Source organism: Varroa destructor, unplaced genomic scaffold, assembly GCF_002443255.2.
Source record: "Varroa destructor unplaced genomic scaffold, Vdes_3.0 BEIS01000002.1, whole genome shotgun sequence".
Lineage (NCBI taxonomy): Eukaryota > Metazoa > Arthropoda > Arachnida > Mesostigmata > Varroidae > Varroa > Varroa destructor.
The window spans coordinates 3,808,807-3,829,765 of NW_019211455.1; the positions used below are offsets into that span (position 1 = coordinate 3,808,807).

Sequence of the window (20,959 nt, forward strand, 5' to 3'; positions counted from 1 at the left end):
CAGACACAGGTCTTTTGAAACTTCTAAAATTTTGAATTTTGTATGTGTTTACCTCGACTGAATCATATGGCACAACTAAATTTGTCTATATGGGCTGACGCGTATCGATCCATCTGTCCAGTTAGCAGGTAAGGCTTTGGTACTGTCACCAATATATTCTACCTAATACATTGATGAATATGTGAAATTGAAACGTTATCTATGCATTACGATATTCGTTCATTTGCTAATGACATCAATAATACAGCACGAATTTATCTGGTCCTACCGCTCGGCCACGTACGCTATATCGTTGTAACGATGCTTGTTTTTCTATTAAACTTAGAAACACTTGAAATGGTCTAGTTTTGCGCGTAAAAAGTGCACGCAGGCAGCGTTCCTTTCGTGCTGCGAGAGGCCAGCCGTCAAAAACAATGCTCAACCAAGGCAGTAACAAGTGCTAAGGTCGAAACAATTTATACTACAGATCCATACAATTAACGTCACGATACAACGTCGTCGTCATAGCATAGTAGCAAAATTATCACTTGGTAATGCTCAGACACGTAAGGCACACCTCGATGCTTCAGGACTTCATGAAGCAATAGAATAGGCGGTGGATATGCTGATTTTACTTTTCGTTCAACTCCTACAGATTGTTCGCATTAAGCCCGTTTATCCTGACAGATTTCTCACAGCGGTATCAATTTGAGTCATATATGGGCGAGTAGAGGTAGCGGAAATGCAATGAGAGTCTATACAGACCCAAGTGTTTCGAATTTAGCCGGTGCCAGTGTTTAGGTACTCTATCACACGGTCGGCTTCCAGTACGAAACAAGGTGTGTGCACGCGTGGACTTGAATCTAGGCCATCATGTGCCTTTCATGAAGGCCTGGGCCAACTCAGGGCACATGTAATTGATAAAGTGTTCGTTATTAAAACTAGCGAGTTCAATGCGAAGAAACTACTCACGTCAACTTCTACTTGCAGGTACAAAGTACGAAGAGCAAATGGCTCTAAAATAACCAAGGTTACTAAACCTTCACGCGTCACTACCATCGGGGCAGTTTCTGTGGTGAGTGAACGAGCAGATAAGAAACAATACTTCCGCATATTGTAAGAATTTCAGCTAAGACGGCATCTCCTCATTTCCAGCTAGGCAGAGCGAAACAGGTGGTGTTTTTGTGCGGATGAATAGTATAGACATCCATTGATGCATATTCAGACGGTTATGTAATATCTTCGTAGAAACGAAGCAGGCGATCGGTTGTATCTATGCACATGCGGCTTTGGTTGTTAAAGCAATAACCTAGCATAGGGTTTTGTACAACGCTCTGTCACGAAGCGCGTGACGAGCACATCCATGAAGTGGGGCAATAGTTCTTCGCCACAAATACGTATTTATAGGAAAGATATAGCCTATTTCAGATTTTAATTATAATATTATGGAATTATGGAAATCAGAAGACTAAGCAAAAAACTAAGCGTTGGTATAGGAAAGAAGGTTAATAGAGCGTTAAAGTTCAAATGCTTCTAAAACACATATCCTGATATCAAAAAGAGAACGAAAAACCATAACTTGGCTTGATGGACGGATAAATGCATAATTAATAAGTAAGCAACACTTAAACTGGGTAAGTTTTTAGTCTAAATCGAATTAACGCAGTTCCGAACCAAGATCATCAGAGAGGTAGAGAAAGGCTGGTATGAATTAATTCAGTATTATTGCAGTCAGAAAACGGTGGCCGAAGTTCCACACTTTTCTCGGGGCGTGTGCGCGTATGTGGGGAGATCGAAGACAGGGCGACTGTGCGCCATTATGTACTGTAGTTGTGCGTTGTTTGCCCTCGCCGTTTATCTGGTATTTGTGTGCCTGCTGTCGGCTATCAGTCCTAATGGCTAAGAAGGCTGTGACTTTTCCACCCTAACGTTAGTGACCCAACGTTCTACGAGCATCAGTATGCTGGCCGTGGATATATATGGGCTCCGCCCAAGGGCGTAGCGCGGCAGACCCGATTAGGTCACTATTGCCGGTACAGCTCTGAACATACACACTAGCCTCCAAACGCCGTTCATAATACTTTCTTTGATTCCACCAGCAGATTCCCCCGTGGAACCTAGCAGTTCTTTTGGTCTCATCGGGCAGGTTACCCCTTCTATGCTTAGTTGTCTTTGCCGTGCCTTGGTCTACCAGCCCCTTCTTTATATACGTTCCGAGGGTTTCCAAAATCTTCAACTTGTTTCCTACAATGCCTGCCCCGACGCTGCTTCGGGGAAGGCAACTCGGCTGCAAAGGAACCGCCCACACGATTAAATTGCCTTCGACACAAATGATTGTACATTTGGGCTATCGCGACAGAAGAACTACGGGCGTTTGACTATTGTATGTGTATTTCGATTTTCACTAACTTCCTTGCCATCTTTCAAGGTCTTCAGCAATGGCCTAAGTTAAAAACCTTCCATTCAGTCCCTGTGATGACTCCAGCCATAATGGAGTCATTACCGTATATGCAAGGGCCAGACAGAAGGGCGTCGACCCCCCACTAGAGAAAGATTCGCAAAAGCACCTCCAAGTGTGCAAAAACACTCTCACAACTCTGGACCGGTCGCGACGGATGATCTGGGTATAGTGTCCATTATGGCTCTACGTATTGCGAGGTGATTAAGTCAGAAAACCGTGTACTCTTGTGTTTACACAGTTAATAGAACTTCCATAGAAGAAAAATGAATGCCCACGCTATTCAACAATTGACACAGGCAAATCGGTTGGTCTTCGAATAATAGTAGAAATAATAATAGTAGTCCTAAATAGTAGATTGTAGCATAAGTCGTTGCGATTTTTCTAATTGTTTATTTGTTTCTGCCTCTCTACAACTAGTTTAGTTCTACACATTATTCTAAAAAGGTTCTTTTTTTTTTCATAGGCCGAGTGTGTCTTTGTTGTGCAGTGAACCGATTTTTAGGTGGAGTTTAAGCCAAACAGACAGTTGTTCTATTCTACGTAATTTTTGCCGAGATCAAACCCTATTAAAGCAACCCAGAATATGCCCAAAACGACCACTAAAAGGTGGGCTGCGGAGTTCTATAATGGCATTTCAGAACTGAATGATGCAATTCGCTTCGATGAGGCGTTCGATTGAATTATCGACTTGAACTAAGGCCTTTTTGAAGGAAGACGGCCGACAAAGAGCGCGTGAACTGCAATCATATGCTGATCGACAAGCATCTTGGATTTAAGGGATCTGTTTCAAATTGAAAAGGATAAATCGAATAACAAGCACAAACAAACATTGCCTTTGATTGTCGTTCAACACCTCGTCCTGCGCCGGACAACATACAGGCATCATGACAGCCTTCTAGCAATCATTGTTTCCGTAGACCGAAATGTTTTTATAACAATATGAAGCACCGAAAGAAGCAGGTAGCGTCGCGAGGCAAGCTTAAAGTTAAACTAAATCTTTTTCTTAGAAGGACCATAATTTGCGTTTGGTAGGACTAGGAGGACACACGAAGACATTGTTGAAAAACAGAGGACAGTCAACAAGGATGTATGTATAGCAGTGTCGTTTCGATTGAATCAGCCTATCCCACAAGAGAGACGAAACACGTACATCCCTCTACACGACAACCTCAGACCACACATCGAAATGGTCGCTAAAACCGCTCTTCAGAAGCTCGAGCAAGAGCCTTTTTTGCACTCACACAATTCATCACGTCTCGTGCTGACGGATTCGTACCCTTTCTTATTACAGGTAAGTACCACTGCTGGCAAAACACAAATGTATGAGTTTGACAACGAAATATTTATATATATATACATAACTATATATACACATATATAGTTACCTAGTAATTTACGTTAGATCTTAGCACTTGATAATTGCAATCTCTAAATTTTATGTGAACGACATGCTAGTAAATTGAACCTCTTTGTATATAAGATATGGGAAAAATAAAAGTTATTCCATCGCACGAACATATTTCACTGCTTCGAATGTCTGGCCTCCTTTACATTTCCATGGACCAGCTGTCCAGATTGTTTGCCGGTTTAGTAACTTCGTATTAGTTAAAGGACCCTGGCCAAAATGACTTTGCTCGTCATTTCTATTCTTGCATCCATCCACGTGCTAAGTCGGTGCTCATTGAGGTGGGAGCACTGAATGCGTCCTGGCGAAACAGTGAGTGTGGAAGCGCGTCTCGTGATGAAATAGAATAGAAAAAAAGGAGACATAGGGCAGCACACTGTGGAAAAGGAGATATACTTGGTCTGCATACTTACGTTGTGTTGAGACAAGTGTTTTTTTTCTAGAGATGACGCCCATAAATAGTGAATGACCGCACTCAGACGAAAAAGGTCACACAAATCCAAAGAAATACACAGACAAAATAGAAACAGAGACCTCGCTACTGTCCGTTGCCAACTGCTGCTTTTCGTTTACATTCATCAGTCCGTCCAACCAGTAGGACATCGGCTAGCGAGGTCTAGCTTTATGAATAGCGGACGTCCTAGAAAGTGAATTCCTGATTCAGCCAACAACTAATAGAGGAGCGCCGACTATAAGCGAGATCTTAGGTCAAATTTAGACCTGATATAGTCCTTTTTGACTATAAACTATGCCCTCGTAGTGCAAGCGCTTGCGCTTTCTAGATAGAGAGGACTAGGTTAAAAGGAACTAAAGTGTACATGATAACGGTGTTTGCTAGAATTATCTAAACTGCGAAACCCTTGACAGAGGTCATCTGTGGAATGTCAATATTATACTAAATAAAAGCTCGGACATCGGTGTCGCCATTAAGTAAACTTAAGTTGCAGATTCAACTTTCATGACGCTGAAAACCTATTCATTATTTTTTTCAGCCCGAAGCAGACTTGCCTGTTGAGGTCCGAAATACTGAGGGAGTATCTAATCTCTCCTTTATAGCGTATTTAAGCAACACTTGACGCACGATGATTAACAAAATACTAACTGCGGATTCAACAAAAAGTATTTCGGTTTAAATCCTTACCTAGAGCTGTACTTGTGGTGAATGGTGGTTATATTAAATAAACGTGACCCCCAGAAATAACATTTCTAGCATATGGAAGATTTTCGTTGAAATCCCTGTTTTTATTTAAATAAGGCCCTCAAAAAATATTTGTGAACATCCCAACTTTGTGTGCCGTACCCTGTATTTGAGAGAAAAATCAATAAGAAAATAAATGTGAAGATGACTGCGATCTTAGAAACTCAATAGGTGGCACCTAACATCGCGGGGCGATATGGAGAAAAGCTGGGACTTCTGTTGATACTGGCAACGTTTTTGATATTTTCATTATTTCGTATTAACCCTAAAACCTAGGGCTGCCGTATTCTACAACAAAGATAAATGGCAGAGTGCCAATAAATGTTGGATAAGAGAATGGCTCAGAACGACGTTCTTACGAATATTAAGCGGGCGTATTTTAAGTACGTGGTCTGTCGCCCCTGCGGCATTGTTTACGGTTATATCGCATCCGTCGCGTTAACTGGTAGCCATCGCGAATGCACGCGGGTGACGATGAAACTAGAACGTGTTCTGCTTTTCTGTTTGTGGCGATTTGCCTGATGCACGATGATACATAGCTGCATGCGGAAGCAGTGGCCGAGAATCGAACCAGTATAGGACGAAATCTGCAATAAAGGTTCTATTTGAAGAAGGCCGGCAGTTTCCTGTCGCCATCAGTTGATAACAATTGTTGTATTGCTAACTAGCGAACAATAGCATATGTATAACTGCTAAAATAAGTGCATTTCTCCAATTTTCCATCGAAAGATTGACGTAGAAAATCGATGTGATAGCCAGTCGAGACTCGGTGCTTCGCCTTGTCCCAATGAACAAACGGCAAGGCAGCTTTGGTAGGCAAATTATGCTGAAAGCTATACCATCTCAGGTCAGTTACTCCCCCCACCCTTCTACCCCCTATACCTCTGTTTCTTTTTGGGCAAGCGTTTTAGAGAGGAGTGAACTCTTACCTATCGCATCGCGTTGCGCTATGGCTTGAGTACTGGCGTGACATGTTTGTGTTTGGCCTCTTGTCTGTCTAGATGCGTTCCGTGCGATCCCGATTAGCCAGAGAGTAAGCAGCTATCATCATTTCTTTCTGTAATCATCAATTCAAGTAGAAAAAAAGTTATAGTGTGTTTGTTGTTTACGAGGCAGCAGTGACGCCATTGTAAAAGAACAGTAATAGCACGTAAGAAATAGGACTCTATCAAGTGTAGATTTCGTTTTTTACAAAGGCTCAAGTGAAATACCTTACAAATCACCAAGAACTACAATTTATTTCTATGGAGACGAGGTCAATTAATTATATAGCTAATAGATCATGCTGCGATCTAAATTGAATGGGTACTAATTTAAAAATGGATCAGAGGAGTCTTCTTTCATGATAATGGAACACCATAAGGAAGCCGCGAGTACCGTGTACCCCATGCACTGCAAAATACAATATTACCACTTATTCCGACTGAAGCTCTGCACGTAATTGCAAAAGGTGCCTAGTTTTTTTTTGTGAAAAATTTACTAACAGAATTTTTACGACTTTTTCGATAATAAGACTGACGCTTTTAATGGTATCGAGGCTTGGATTGAGACGATTAATTATAGTGTTAATTTTATATAAGCGAGTACTTGATTCTCTAGCGTTGCTGTCAGTCACAAACAAGCTTGCACAACGATCAACTGGGCATAGTGAAGCACGCGATTAACGACTCCTCGATACTGTTGGAAATTGGCAAGCCTAAGCACATTTGCCTGCAGGAAAACCTACTAGTGGGTTGACGTTCGTTCCACTTTGATAGGCAGCTTTTGATATTGCAGGCGCAATCTATATATATATATATATATATATATATAGAAAAACAGCGTTTACTGTAGAGACGGTACTTATTAAAAATACCTGTGGTGCTTCTGCAATATCAAAAGCTGGTTTTGTCCAAAGGGAATGGATGTTAGCGATACTTGAAGGAGGTACAAGCGCGACGTTCGTCTATACGGATAGATCCGAGAATACCAGCGCTAATAGGGAAATTAATGTAATTGGCCAGCTGATTCATCGCGGAGTTTTGACCATGTGAATGAGTACCCATATAATGAATGAGTAACCATAATAAGTTTACGTTTTTCATACTTACGTTTGGAAAATGAAGCTTTGAAGGTTATAGTAGATTAAGACTAGACATCGGACGTGTGTAAGCCATTCAGAGAAGGAATGATCACTGATATATCGCTGAAACTTAAAGCTAAAGTATTGCTAAGTATTACCCTTACTGGGGCTGTGTCGACGTCAACAATTACTACCCCAAAAAAAACCATCTTCTCGATCTTTGTTAACCTCCACGCTCTTAGCTGAAGCGTTTCGTGTGTACGACAGCATTACAATCCTATTTTAAGTTCTGTTTGCCTGAAAAAAGCCTGTGATGCGCAGACGAACATGTAGATGCCCGAGATCGTCGCAGGGGACCTTCTTCTGTTTGCGAAGGCCGAACTGTTCGCAGCGCTACTTCTTTAGGTCAGAATACGCGTCTCGTACACAGTCAAGTAAAGGGTGTAGCGGCGTATGCCTAGTATCTGGGCCAGCATAAGTAGCATGACTAGAAGGCACACATAAAGGCTAAGACTATCATAAATCTATGTGGAGTTAGGCCAACTTTATATTTAAAGCTTTTAAACGCGCACAAAATAGGTCTAGACAGCCCAGTCAGAGACAGCGGAGTCCTGATGTTGCCGACAATACCGATACTGAATCTGACTACTACGGAGACGATTTTGTTGGTGAAATTGAATGCGATATTTCCGCAGTAGATGAAGTGGGATGAAGGTTCCCTCATCAACCTCTGTAGTCAGATGCGGCAATGCCCAGTTGAGTGACTAATATAAATCTTAAGGACCTTTCTAAGCTCATGAGCATGATGTATGGGCGCGTAACATCATTCAAATCTAATCATCAAAAATATTTTACCCATACCGTTGTCTATACGAGGCCCAATATATACTAATGGCATTTCTTTCCTGACAGTAAAAAACGCACCGTGGTTATTTTTTATGTAATTTATAAATATCCTCCCGCAGCGCGTACGCACACGATATAACGCTTCGTAAAGTCGACTATGACCTGTTTAAAGTTATATGAGACATTTACCCGTTTAATACCGATACGAAGCAGATGGCGAAAAAATAATACAAAATTCTCGTTTTGTTTTTCTTTCTATTAGAATCGATCACGTAGCGCCGGCGAGAAAAGCCGAAATCATAAAAAAAAAAAGCCGTCCAGTATTTGCATCTCTATATATTTCATGATATGGTCAAATAAACGATACAAACATCGTTCAATTGCACATAAACAAAAGCCAACCTATCTTAGTTATTACCCATATTCGCCTAGTAGCTGCAATAATCACTATATAGATCTCTACAGAAAATCTATACAGATGAGATCTATGAAGTAGCTGACGCTGTGTTCCGCTGCGTACAGAGTAGGCCAAATAGACTGTGAGAAACAGATATTATGTTCGCCCTGACCGAATTCTCACTTCAGTACTCCTACGATTTTTGTTCGCTCTTAGAGCCTTATTGCTTACATTACTTTTGGCCTGGCAAAAACTTGGACAAAACTGAAAGTGTGAATTGTTTTTAAAGTGGTCGCAAAACAGTGCGAAAGGGACCACTTTTGTATCGTACGGGCGTTTTCCAGCATCCCTGTATAATTTTATCTTGCAAGTTCGACTGGGGGAAGAACAGATTACAAATAATAGTTAAATCTTCCACTAGGTGAGACAAGTAGTTAAGGCTGTGTGCCGAAACGCTGACGGCGCATCTGTTTATATCAAATAATGCTGTTTAACGGTTATCCGGAGTATGAGATCCATTACGCATTGACAAAAGTATGTGATCAACTAAAAGAAAAGAAGATACTTCACAGCTGATTACCTGAGCGCAAGACACGGCACTACGAATATGTTTCACGTTGACGTTATAGAATTTATACTCAGTTTTCGCTGCAAGTCTAGCTCGATTCAGATAGGCTCTCTGTCGACTTAAAGCCGTTGACCTAATGTCGACCTAATGACCATATATGAAATAATTTAGGACTATGAACTCACCGTTTAAGGTTTCCGAATTCAATCATGAACCACGTTCAATTTGTCCCTATTTATTGCGTTTGTCGCGCATCTGTGAGGAACATCTAATTTAATCTCATCCGAAAAGTACCGTTATAGGCAATTTATTCATTCACTTAGTAAAAGCATAGATAAAACGAAGCTCTATGTTTACTCCGCTTAATCTGCTCTAATTACGTTCAGAGTTTTGTTTCTCAAACGCGACTATGAAGGGCGTAAACCTTCCGCTCATTTACCGCATAAGGACATGGCTAAGATTCCGCGACGAGTCAGTCGCCTAAATACATCATATCTCCTACTGGTATTTGCACATCTATCTGTATAGACAGACGCCAAGCCTATACCCGCCTTAAATTACGCTATATCTGTATAAAATGAAACGTTTAAAACTAAATGCAGATGTAATAGGTATACCCTTTTCGCAGGAGTGAGTAAATGCCCTCGCCTTCCTCAGAAAAATGAGGGAACCTGTCGGCTGCGAACGGACGTTTTTATCGCGTCTTTATTAGCGACTCGATGTGAAGTAGGATTTCGATGGTGACGGAAAAAACCGAGTAAGGTCAGAACAGATGTCTTCCTCTTCGGAGGCACTACACCAACGGGCATTGTCCAAGTGGCATCAACTCTAGAAATAGACCTAAGCGATCACAACTGAACGGTAAAACGAGGGAAGGTGTGAAAGGGGCATATACACAGAGGGATAATAGAAAAGCTTTCTCGGTTCAAACAGGACAAAACAACTACCATTGTTAGACCCAGAAAAATAAAGCTAATTTTTAAGCAATGAGAAAATAGACAATTTAGTGATGATTGCGTCTCTAGTTATAAGCATAGCCAGATAGCAGTCTTTTACTTGGTCTATTATCCATTTATCCAAATCGAGTAAGCGGCAATTGAAATTAAGAAATAAAAGAGTATTTATGTGCAGACAATGCGTATTAAAGTTATTTGTGCTGCGCCTGCAATATCAAAAGCTGCCTATCAAAGTGGAACGAACGTCGACCGACTAGTAGGTTTTCCTGCAGGCAAATGTGCTTAGGCTTGCCAATTTCCAACAGTATCGAGGAGTCGTTAAACGCGTTCTTCACTATGCCCAGTTGATCGTTGTGCAAGCTTGTTTGTGACTGACAGCAACGCTAGAGAATCAAGTACTCACTTATATAAAATTAACACTATAATTAATCGTCTCAATCCAAGCCTCGATACCATTAAAAGCGTCAGTCTTATTATCGAAAAAGTCGTAAAAATTCTGTTACTAAATTTTTCACAAAAAAAACTAGGCACCTTTTGCAATTACGTGCAGAGTTTCAGTCGGAATAAGTGGTAACATTGTATTTTGCAGTGCATGGGGTACACGGTACTCTTATAGGATCGCGGTTTCCTTATGGTGTTATATTATCATGGAAGAAGGCCCCTTTAATCCATTTTTTAATTAGTACCCCGTTGAATCTAGATCGCAGTATGATCTACTTCATTGGGACAAGGCGAAGCACCGAGTCCCAACTGACTATCACATCGATTTTGAATCTCAACCTTTCGATGGAAAATCAGAAACATGTACTTATTTTAGCAGATATACATATGCTGTTGTCTGCTAGTTAGTAATAAAACAATTGTTATCAACTGATGGCGGCAGGCAACTGCCCGCCTTCTTCAAATAGAACCTTTATTGTAGATTTTGTCTTATACTGGTTCGATTCTCGGCCACTGCTTCCGCATGCAGCTATGTATCGCCATGCGTCAGGTAAATGGCCAGAAACAGAAACGCGGAACACGTTCGTTTGTATTAGTTAATTTAGTTTTATCATCGATTTCGTCTATTTTCTATAAGTATTCTTCCTCTAATCAGTAGTTAACTCTTTATTAGTCAGCGTGCGTCAAGCGATAAATGCGCAACAAGTTTCCAGCACAATTACGCTTTAAGCTGATAATAAGCCATAAACCCTAAGAATGTAAGGGTTCATGATGACCAAAAAAATCCAAATAGGCTAAAAGATTGGGCATTGAGGCTTATCTGGACAATTTAACTGACAACTGATATCCTTCCTAAATGGTCGCTAATTTCTGCATCGAAAATGACTCAATAAGAAATTTTCATAAATTTTTTAACCCTTTACATCCGAAACTCATTGAGGATCTTTTAATTTGCCCCATTTGGAAATCTTTTTCAACTTTTTTCAAAAGCCGCGGTTTTCAAACAAAACATTTCAGTACTTGACAATGTTAAGGGTTCGTATAGCGTGAAAACTTCTGATAGTAACTCATTCTCCCTCTTATGGCACAAATGACACCACATTATTTTCACATAACGGGCTTGGGTTTTTTATTACCAAACGACATATTAACCATAGCAACAATAGCGGATGAAAGCAAGCCCACTACTTCAAAGAGCCTGCCTAACATCGTCCGAATTTGAATGTCTCACTCTATATATACATATACGCACCATAGAGATCACAAATGTCCTTTGATATTTCACTGTATTCAACTATAGAATTAACTTTTACAGTATCCAATCTTACCTCAGCTGTAATTGAGTCGCTTGTTTCCGTGGATTGCATTAACCATACCGGTATATCAGCGGGCGTTTCTAGTTTGCTCAGCCGGCCGAAGTCGACTACTGTCTTCAGATTTCTCTATTTCTAACTATTCCCAGAGTCGGAGGTCGGCTGAGCGTGTTCTAGAACCTAACCGTTCTTAGTGGGCAATAGCCCTCGTTGACAGCACCTCGGAACAGATAAGCAACCCAGCCCATACCGGAGGTAACAATAGCGCTATTGGCGCCAATTGTGACTGGGATGCTCTTCGACCCTTCGCCATGCTTGCGCCAGCCCCGCTGGAGCGCTAAGGACGTCTATAACATATGGGGTCGCAAGGGGGGGGGGGGCTCTAACATATGGGGTCAAGCTAGAAAAGAAGGAACTGGCAGCTAGTATTTTTAGACCTGGCAAATAGTTTTTACACCGCCGACGCTTCGTTCTAAATTATATGTGTATGTCAAACTAATATATGTAGGGGCGCCGTATCGGGGATAAGGGTTCTATACATATAGAGAACCTGACAATATGCTAGCCCATATGCGCATTCGTTGCCTATGATCCCTATTGAGGGAGCGGCAGTATGAAGAAATATCGAGACAAATATTCGAACGCACTGTAGGCATGTTAGTGTTCTTTCCCGGCATTTTGAAAATACTCTATCTCGCACATGTATATAATAGGAGAGAACTATGACAGGGGAGCGGCAGACCGAAGGAATAGCTGTTTGGCAGAACATTAAACAAGACATATTCTGTGGCTGTTACGGTAATCGATGAAACCAGCCTGGTCTTACATAGCGTATACATTTTCCGCATAACTGCACCTGCATATACGTCATGTACATGAACTATTCAACCGTGCTATTCTCTATGTTTACCTATTTAGGATTGAATTTATAAACCTTGCGTTCGTATACTTCTACTGATGCTTGAAGTAAGGGCTATAGTTCTAACGGCAGTACAGGACGTAAAGTTCGAAAGTAAAGATTTCATTAGCAATGCGCATTGCAGTGTCGCGCCTGAGACCGTTCCTTCACAAAAATTTTCAGATTTAATAGTGCGTTTGATCGAATCCATAGATCAAAACATTTAAGGAAACCATTCAACGATCTCATCGCGTACAAACATCAAACATTTTTTTTAGAGCGCGACTGAATCATAACGAATCGCCAACGTAGGCAATATAGGCAATCTATGTGTAACTGTGTTCTATATTTTATAATAAATACTCTAAGTGGCTTTCGTAATCACCGATCTTACTTAAGCATCTATTAAAGAACTAATTATATTTAGTATCAAAATATGCATAACTTTTATTTGCTGTACAATATAATAATGAAATTGTAACACTGCAGTGGTAAGCTGGTGAAGCTTATTTTGTTTATAGAGTGATTTTTACGTTGTTTTCTTAATTCGGGTCGAGAATCGAAATATACTCGCTTAAATAAATACCAGCTCACATCTATTTAAGCCAACGACTACGAGGGGCTCGTTAGTGAAGTTTACCGTGTCCCCCTATAACAGCACAGTATCAGACACTGTTGCAATTAAGTAAGTATACCATAAATAGTCAATTATTCTATCAAACCAGCTATTTTCTAACTTCTTATAAAGACCATGTGCAATGATGAAGAACAATCGTTCATAATGGAGGACCCGAAAAGTCAGTCTTTCTACAGAAAAAAGTATGGCGTCTAAATATTTTACCGTCTTGCTTGTTTCTGTCGTTGCAGAACAATAAAAAAAAAGTGTCTTAGTTGAACATAAGAATTTTCCCAAGAAATGCTAAGTGTCTCATTTGCGTTGGTTTAATTAATTTTTGTTCAAAATGTTTGGCTTATCGCACAAACTTCCAGAGCTAGTCGAATAGTATCCTTCAACAGACAGAAATAACTTACTAACCTGAAACGAAGCTCATTTTCTACACATTAAAAGGAATTCTATTTAACCCCTGTGGTAAATATCCGAACGATTACGAATTACGGTGATTTACTGCGTCTCCACCCACAGGGCCAATGACCGAAGCCCAGCTGAAAAGGAGCTCAGAACACGGATGTGTCAATGTCAGATAGGGCCTAGAGAGGCTTATCTCTCCGATTGGGGCCTTTTTTAAAACGGCAAAATTTTAATTTGTATACGTATCAGAGTTGCTATCTGCCTGCTGTTTACGCTTGTCGACTATTTATTATTACTGCTATTCTTTGTTTAATACTAGAACCCCTCATGCGACAGACCTTAGATTGTCTTTGGCATTAGAAATTTATAGAAAAAAAAGACAAATACTTATCTCTCTCAACTAGGTACAGTTCCCAATACTTCTGGGACTATCCATTCACATAAAATTCCCCCCAGAACGCGGATAACCTTTACAGCCATGGCTATATCGAGCTACCCTTCATGCCTGAATCGTTGCTATTAGGAATCATATTAGGAGAGTTTTGTGCTGTTTACGGGAATAACAACGCTTTGCTGTTGAAGTATTATAATCATCATCACCATCACCATCACGATCATCATCATCATTATCACGATTCCCGCAAGTAGGCGGCCCATGGATACATAGCAGTAAACGCACTGTGTCAACAGAGGGAAAATGAGAGGATCAGCTTCCTATTTCTTCTATATAGCTTGCTTGCAATGGCTGGTCATAACGCTGGCACCATCAAAGAGGAAAGGTTTGCTCAACCGCTAGAGAGTGAGCCATCGACTACGTCCTTGGCGACTTTGGTTTACCTGCCAACTAGCTAAAGGAACGTCAGCTAGATGTTAGGTAAGCCATTGAGCTAAGCTTACCAGACGGAGGGCAGCTGTCGCTGGAGCCCCTTGTGCCTCGCATTTGCCTAGATGCTGTTTAATCGAAACCGAACTGCGTTCATCTTGCAATCTGAATGGGAAAAAGTCGAAATGAGGAAAAAGTAGGAATAGCTTTTGAGGTTACCGTTTCGAATAAGGTTGAACTATGCGATTCGATAAATTAATGACGGGTTTGTTAGGAACATGCAAGAGTGTCTATACTGGTAGTTTACTTTTACATGATGTTACATTCGTATGTGACGAGTGTGATGTGTAGTTTGACAATTTGGAAAATTGTAGATCAATTTTTTTTTATATAGGTCTGGTTAACTTTATATCTTGGCTGCGTGAGCTGGTTCATGTTCAGTCATCGTCAAACACTGCACAATCCTGCCGTTAGAGACATCTCTATAAAGTCATCACTGATAGATAAACAGATGTTTTTTTTAAAGATTTTTTTAAAGATTATCATACAATAACTTCGTATGTGTAGGACCGATGATTCGTGTTTTACGAATGCTTCGTTTTTGCCTGAAATGCCTGCCTCAAAGAAATCGTCCGAAGAATAGAAGGATACTGAAGGTCTGACAAAATTGTCATCTTAGGATTCAGCCCTCCCTTTACACTATTAAAATACAGAAATGTTTGTATCGCTTAGGAGTGCTCGATATATCTTCAGTCAAAACACATGGACGACATTTCGGCCGCTTCGGGCCTGCTTAAGTTAAATATTTAGACTGTAAGTAATGTTCAAGTATTAGTCTGAAATTTTTTGCTTACGTGCGCTATCGGGTGTTCAACTAGTGCTTCTCCGTTCAACTCTCGAGTTCATCACCGAGCCATGTATTTGTTTATGGCTGGCAACCTTCGTACGCGCCCACAGAGCGGATCAATGTTTATAAAATAAATCGTTTTAAAGACTCGGCACCTTTATCCATTTGAGATTACTCTTGTCTGCCACTAGTGGAAATTACAGGACGCTTACTTGAGGTACTTCCACACTAAGCAATAGTCCCTAGTTGTCTTCTTTCGTTCGAAAATTATGTTTCTAATGCCGAAATCGCAATAATGATTTTCATACATAGTCCTTATTTACCTTGGTAGTGACCTGATTATGAAGTACGTTTGGCCTTTACAAATCAATCTCTCTAAGAAAAATGGTAAAAAACCTAACGTATCATATAGCTAGGAAAGGCAAAGGGGTTTCAAAGGCAAAGGGGGCAAATAAACGTAGCTCTAACTTTTTCAGCCTTAGAATGACATTTGCCAAAATAACAACATCGACTCACCAATAACAACTGCAAATATACTTGTAAGTATAAAAATAAGAAAAGATCCAAATAACGACTAAGCGTCCACTGATGCCTAAAGGAAAAACTGTACAAGTTGTTTTGTTTTAAAAACATACTTGTAATGTAGGTTTACTCATCTGTCGTCCGGCCTAGTTTGACTGCAGCTTAATGAGGTATTATTACTAGTTAAGTTATGGCTCGAAATAAGGTTTCCGCATCAATATTACTATCAGGTTACGTTTGGTAATTGTCTGTCTATTAACGAATAGGGTGATTAATTTGAGGCGTATAAGGACACATTTTCACCAATTTACTTATAAGTTCAACCAGTAACATTGTGAACAATTAAGTCTCTGCGTATTCTGTTTGTAAGCTCCAAAGTGCGGCTCCAGGATTTCCTGTACTTCATGTACTCATGTGAATGATCTTTCATTGCAATTTACGTACATTGATGTTGCTTTTAACTAGTTTTCATTGAGGATAAAGTATACGACAGCAACGCATCGGACAGAGAAGCTATTCTTCGAGAAGCTTTCTTGAGATGCCGCAATTACCTGCTGCATTTTTTTGAAATTCACTGTCAACAAACGATAACCAATTGCCGCATTTTCTGAACACAAAGATCTTATCGTAGATATCTGACACTGTTTTCTGGATCAGTGTGGGGCAAACATTTCATCTAATGCTTGCTTACTCCTAAAGTCATACTCGACGATATCGTAGTTCATGAGATTCGTATGGCTCACGTGTAGGAATGGCGTACATGGATAGGCTCGTAAAACCACGAACCTAAAAAATCGTGCGATGAACGCATTTAAATATCGCTTTGAAAAGGCGAGCGTTTGTGCTTCCTTAAAGGAAACCAATGATCTTTATCATCTGTTTCTCACTCGGAATAAGCTATTTTTGGTGATTTTTTATACACTTATTTTTTTTGTGGAAAAAATACTCGCACAGCAATTAACCCGCGGCCAATTGTCGAGTAACCCACTTTTTCATGGGCGTCAAAAATGAAGACTATGCTCTCGATTGCAACTGCAGGAAGCATTATTTCCTGAAGATACATCCCCTAACCCGTATTAAGCTTGTACATTTTTAGTGGTCTAGGTTCTTCAGGAATTGCGGCTTATTGGATTCTTACATATATGTACTGCAACGTATATATATACACGTCGCGGTAATGACCTGTTTGTCTATTCAACTTTGGGTCACTTGAAACGGTCTACGTTCGAAGCCTTTGTCTACTTGTGACAGTAAGGTGTAGCTTAACGCCAGCAGCGGACCTAAAATCTAACACATTTACTTTATTTAGTTCCTTCTTTCTTTAAAGGCGCAACTCGTTCTTCGCCTTCTCATAAAGATGTTAAAAGACCACAGCAGTATGGTCTCCACATCAGAAGGCCTCAGCATGATTTTATTGATTATGTGTTTCCGCATATAACGGCTTCACCTGAAATGTTTATTGAGCTGATCATCACAAGATTCAATGTTGATGAGCTGACATACTTCACCCGAATAGCACTCATTTGAAGTAGACAGGTGAGCGACTCGTTGCTTTGTTTAACCGCAAAAGTCGTATAGTCCAAAAAAAAAAATGAATATCGTAACAGAGCTTGAGGCAGCGTTATAACGTTCAAGTACTTGCAATTGTCGTGTGTTAGAGACTGTTTGAAAACATACTTAGGAAAGATTCGGTGTGTCTATTTTGTAAATATCGGAATACTATGCACGTACATCATCTATTTCTAACTGTTTTCTGAGCCACAATTCGCTCCAAATCAAATGGGTCTATCTAACTTATCTGTTCCGTTAGAGAATTAACCAGTTTGCTAAGGAAACGGCTATTTTTTTGTCTGTCGTATATTAGTGATTCCCGAATTATCTGCAAACATAAATCGGATTGTTTACTCCGAAATACAATCCGAAATGTTTGCTTGTTCCCGTAACAGATTTATGTTACGATTAGGTTGCCTGGAAACTTCATCAATCACGACCCAAGCTCTCAGTTAAAGTTTAATCCAAAATCAAGTTGTTTCAATGTAGAGGAATCAATTATTCTATTTTAGCCATGTGTTTACAGATACTCGACATCTGATACTGAGTAATTATGACTATTAAAACTGTTAATTTAGATTTCCTTTATTTGTAAATATACTTTTGCTTCCGTGTACTTCACTCTTAAATTTGTCAACCAGTGTTGACAAATGACCATTCTATTGTAGTTCTCCGTTAGCTATTGGGATTCGTTCAGGCGATTGGTCCAGCATCGAGGCGCTTTGTTTTGGATCTGGATCATCTAATTCACTAGTCAAGCCAAGCTAGATTTTCTAAGTGGTGTTTTGTTAACCTTTTTTTTCTTCGATTTGAGCGACAAGCCCAAGAAGTCTATGCACTGTGAATTTTTTTTTTCGGTATAATTCGCTCGTATTGTCAAAGATTAGTTTCCTTTATGCACTTCACCCCAAAAACCTTTATGATAACACCATGCCGTTCTTTCAGTTAAAGACAATTCCCTTCTGTAATGTGATTAAACAGCAACCCGAATTCCACAAAGTTCCCATATCTATCTATTTTGGTACCTTCATCGATCTAGGCGTACTACAGAGCGGAAAAAATAATTACGCTAGACCAGGCTATTAGCAAGCTCATAAATGAAAATTTATTGTCTGACTAACATGGGGTCTTTTGCCAGCAACAGAGGCACCCATAGAAGAGCGTGTCATTCTATTACGGTCTATTTTGTTGCATCTGCAAGTTCAGCATTGCTTATGACTAAAATTCACTTACGCTTTTCCTATAAATGAAAACGGTAAGCTACCGTTTCTCGCCAGCGCCGAAGTAGCACACCCCGACTTAATAAGTTGATTATTTTTTTACCGACATGACCTACTCAAGGAAGCTAACCAGCTGCGTTTCTAAATTTGATGATACTTTGTCTTGTTCTACCCCATCACCCAATGCCGTTCGTCAGTTAGTGAGGAAGTTGGTTAATTATTGCAAAAAACCATCCACGGGTCATCGTGCATCTACGAGCAGACGCCTGGCGGACTCGAACTTTATCTTCAGTCGAACATAGAGCGATCACCGAACCGCACAAATCGATGCAGAAATTTAAAATTCGCGCGCACAACAACAATAACGCCTACTAGCTAACTATATTGTATTCGTACGTCCCGCGCAATGAATTCTCTCATTAAACTTATCCTCTTTTTTTTTTACAAGGAAAAAATATGTATTGCTAGAAAACGTGAATACGTGGCAAGAATTTGTACTAATTAAAGAACCTAAATTATGTCCAGTAAACCTGTCAACTTCTATTTTGGCCAACTCTAAACACACAGTTTGTACACCCGTGTGCTGGACTAATCGGAGGTTTCAAAATGACCGACTTTGTTACATTTCTAATCCTTATAGAATCATCTTTTTTGGCAATTCACCCTCTAATAGAGAAGGGAAATCTATCTAGCCATGCATGTAATACAGATCGAACTGCACGTAAAAGGATTTTCTGAGTTATTGTCTATTTTGATTAAGAATCATACGATCATTTGCTACAAGGCCATCTCTTCTAGTCGTTCTGAATGTGTGTGCTGTATTGCCGACTGAGAAATATCGCCAGTGTCGACGATTACCTGTACATCTATGTGTGACTGATTCAGCAAATGATAGACTGAGCGAACAAAGAACCAGTCGCAGAAAATCTTCTGGTGGGCACAGATGCAACGCGAAACATGCAGATAAAGAAACTTTGATTTGTCCGATGGTCATCTACATATCCCTAAGACAGCGCTATTGCGTATTAGACTCGTTATATTTACATATATATCTTTATTCGCAGAGGAGCTGCCCAGTGCGGAGCCCTGCAAGACAGTTTCCACGAAAGCCTACAGGAAATCGTTTATTTCCTCATGGGGTACCCGTCTAATGTTTAGTAAATCATTATAGTGAAGTGCAAAATATTAAAAAAATCAAATTTACTGCAAGCATATAATAGACCTATATTTATCTCGTATATTTAAAAAAAAAAGCTGTAGCCTAATCCTCTTAACAAAGGTTAGATATTGTTTTTCAGCAAGACGCCAGCAGTTTCTTGTACGTATCCCCTAAATATAAATATTTTGCGTATCTCGAAGACCGCTCCCGTCTACGTTACTTAGCCTATGCCAACTCCCATACTCTATCTACGATCGGGCACCGGACACGTTCTACCGTGACCGCTTGCTATGAATGAAAATCGGCATTTGAATAAGGCGTGTCCCATAAACAACATTAGCCTATAATCGTTTTCCAACATATTTGTCTGCAAATATGACAGCTTATTCGGCGAGAAAAACCTTCACTCACTTCAAGCAAAATTACGACGACAGATAAATAAGGCAAGCGACCTCAGCTCGTCGACTATATTCGAGCCGTCAACTGCTACTTTTACAAATAAATGCATCGTTCATTTCAGTAAGCGTCTTTTAATACTGTTCACCTCAGGATTACGACTGGCCAAAACTAGAAGCATGAACTTTCATAACTGGCAAAATGGATGTTATGAAATAGGTCCATTACACAATGGCTAACCATTGCATAAGGTCGGAAACGAAAACAAATTATAAGTATTTGTGACGAATATCGAACACAATGGTATACTGCTGACTTCATGCTTATGATTCAGACAACTTAGACATTGCAAGAAGTTATTAGTACAGACCCAACCACCTGCCTCATACCTGTGGGTGTTATCAACTGACTTCAGTCCCGATCGTTATCGATCGCTACAACAGTTAAATATCTATCTAGATATAGTGGGGTTTCTAAATGTGCTGAATTGAAACGTTTTGGTTATTAAGGGAACAAATATTCCATATGATTTCCACAGGCACTGATTACAGCCCGCCGATATCAATTTAACCGTGTGTGTGTGCAGTTATTATACGTTTGTATTCACACGACTTACACGCTGACATAAAGTTTATTCATTGCCTAATTTACTATGAAATCCCAATTCGCATCGTTAGTGCCGTACTTACATATAATTATCAACTAACTTAACTGATTGACGGATTAAGTAAAACACACCTGTCTATTCGTATCTAGTTGTCTTGCCTTCAGCAACAAGTATAATTGTCCGCACCTCTGTTTGGCCTTTTTCTTTTCCATAGGACCGTATTTATTCGATTTTATGCTCCTCCAGTTTTTCCAGTTGTCAGCTATTTGTGTATGCTATT

General features: G+C 40.0%; 2 long non-coding RNA genes across 6 annotated transcripts in view; one reads left to right on the forward strand and one right to left on the reverse strand.

The window, feature by feature from the left end:
- LOC111245764 (uncharacterized) lies at positions 1-9,902 on the forward strand. Of its 3 annotated transcripts, none has more exons than XR_015320098.1 (4): positions 1-128; positions 970-1,054; positions 2,904-3,731; positions 9,545-9,902. It is a non-coding gene; the product is annotated as an uncharacterized LOC111245764 (long non-coding RNA). The 3 variants fall into 3 exon arrangements; XR_002671461.2 differs by lacking the exon at positions 9,545-9,902 and adding an exon at positions 4,838-5,056; XR_015320099.1 differs by lacking the exons at positions 1-128; positions 9,545-9,902 and adding exons at positions 686-818; positions 4,838-5,056.
- The window catches only part of LOC111245765 (uncharacterized), a 23,290-nt gene continuing 7,390 nt past the window's right edge, over positions 5,060-20,959 (reverse strand). For all 3 annotated transcript variants that reach the window (XR_015320100.1, XR_015320102.1, XR_015320101.1), the window contains exons 3-4: positions 5,973-6,100; positions 5,060-5,630 (exon numbers count right to left, since the gene is read on the reverse strand). This is a non-coding gene — a long non-coding RNA (uncharacterized LOC111245765). The remainder of the gene's footprint in view (positions 5,631-5,972; positions 6,101-20,959) is intronic.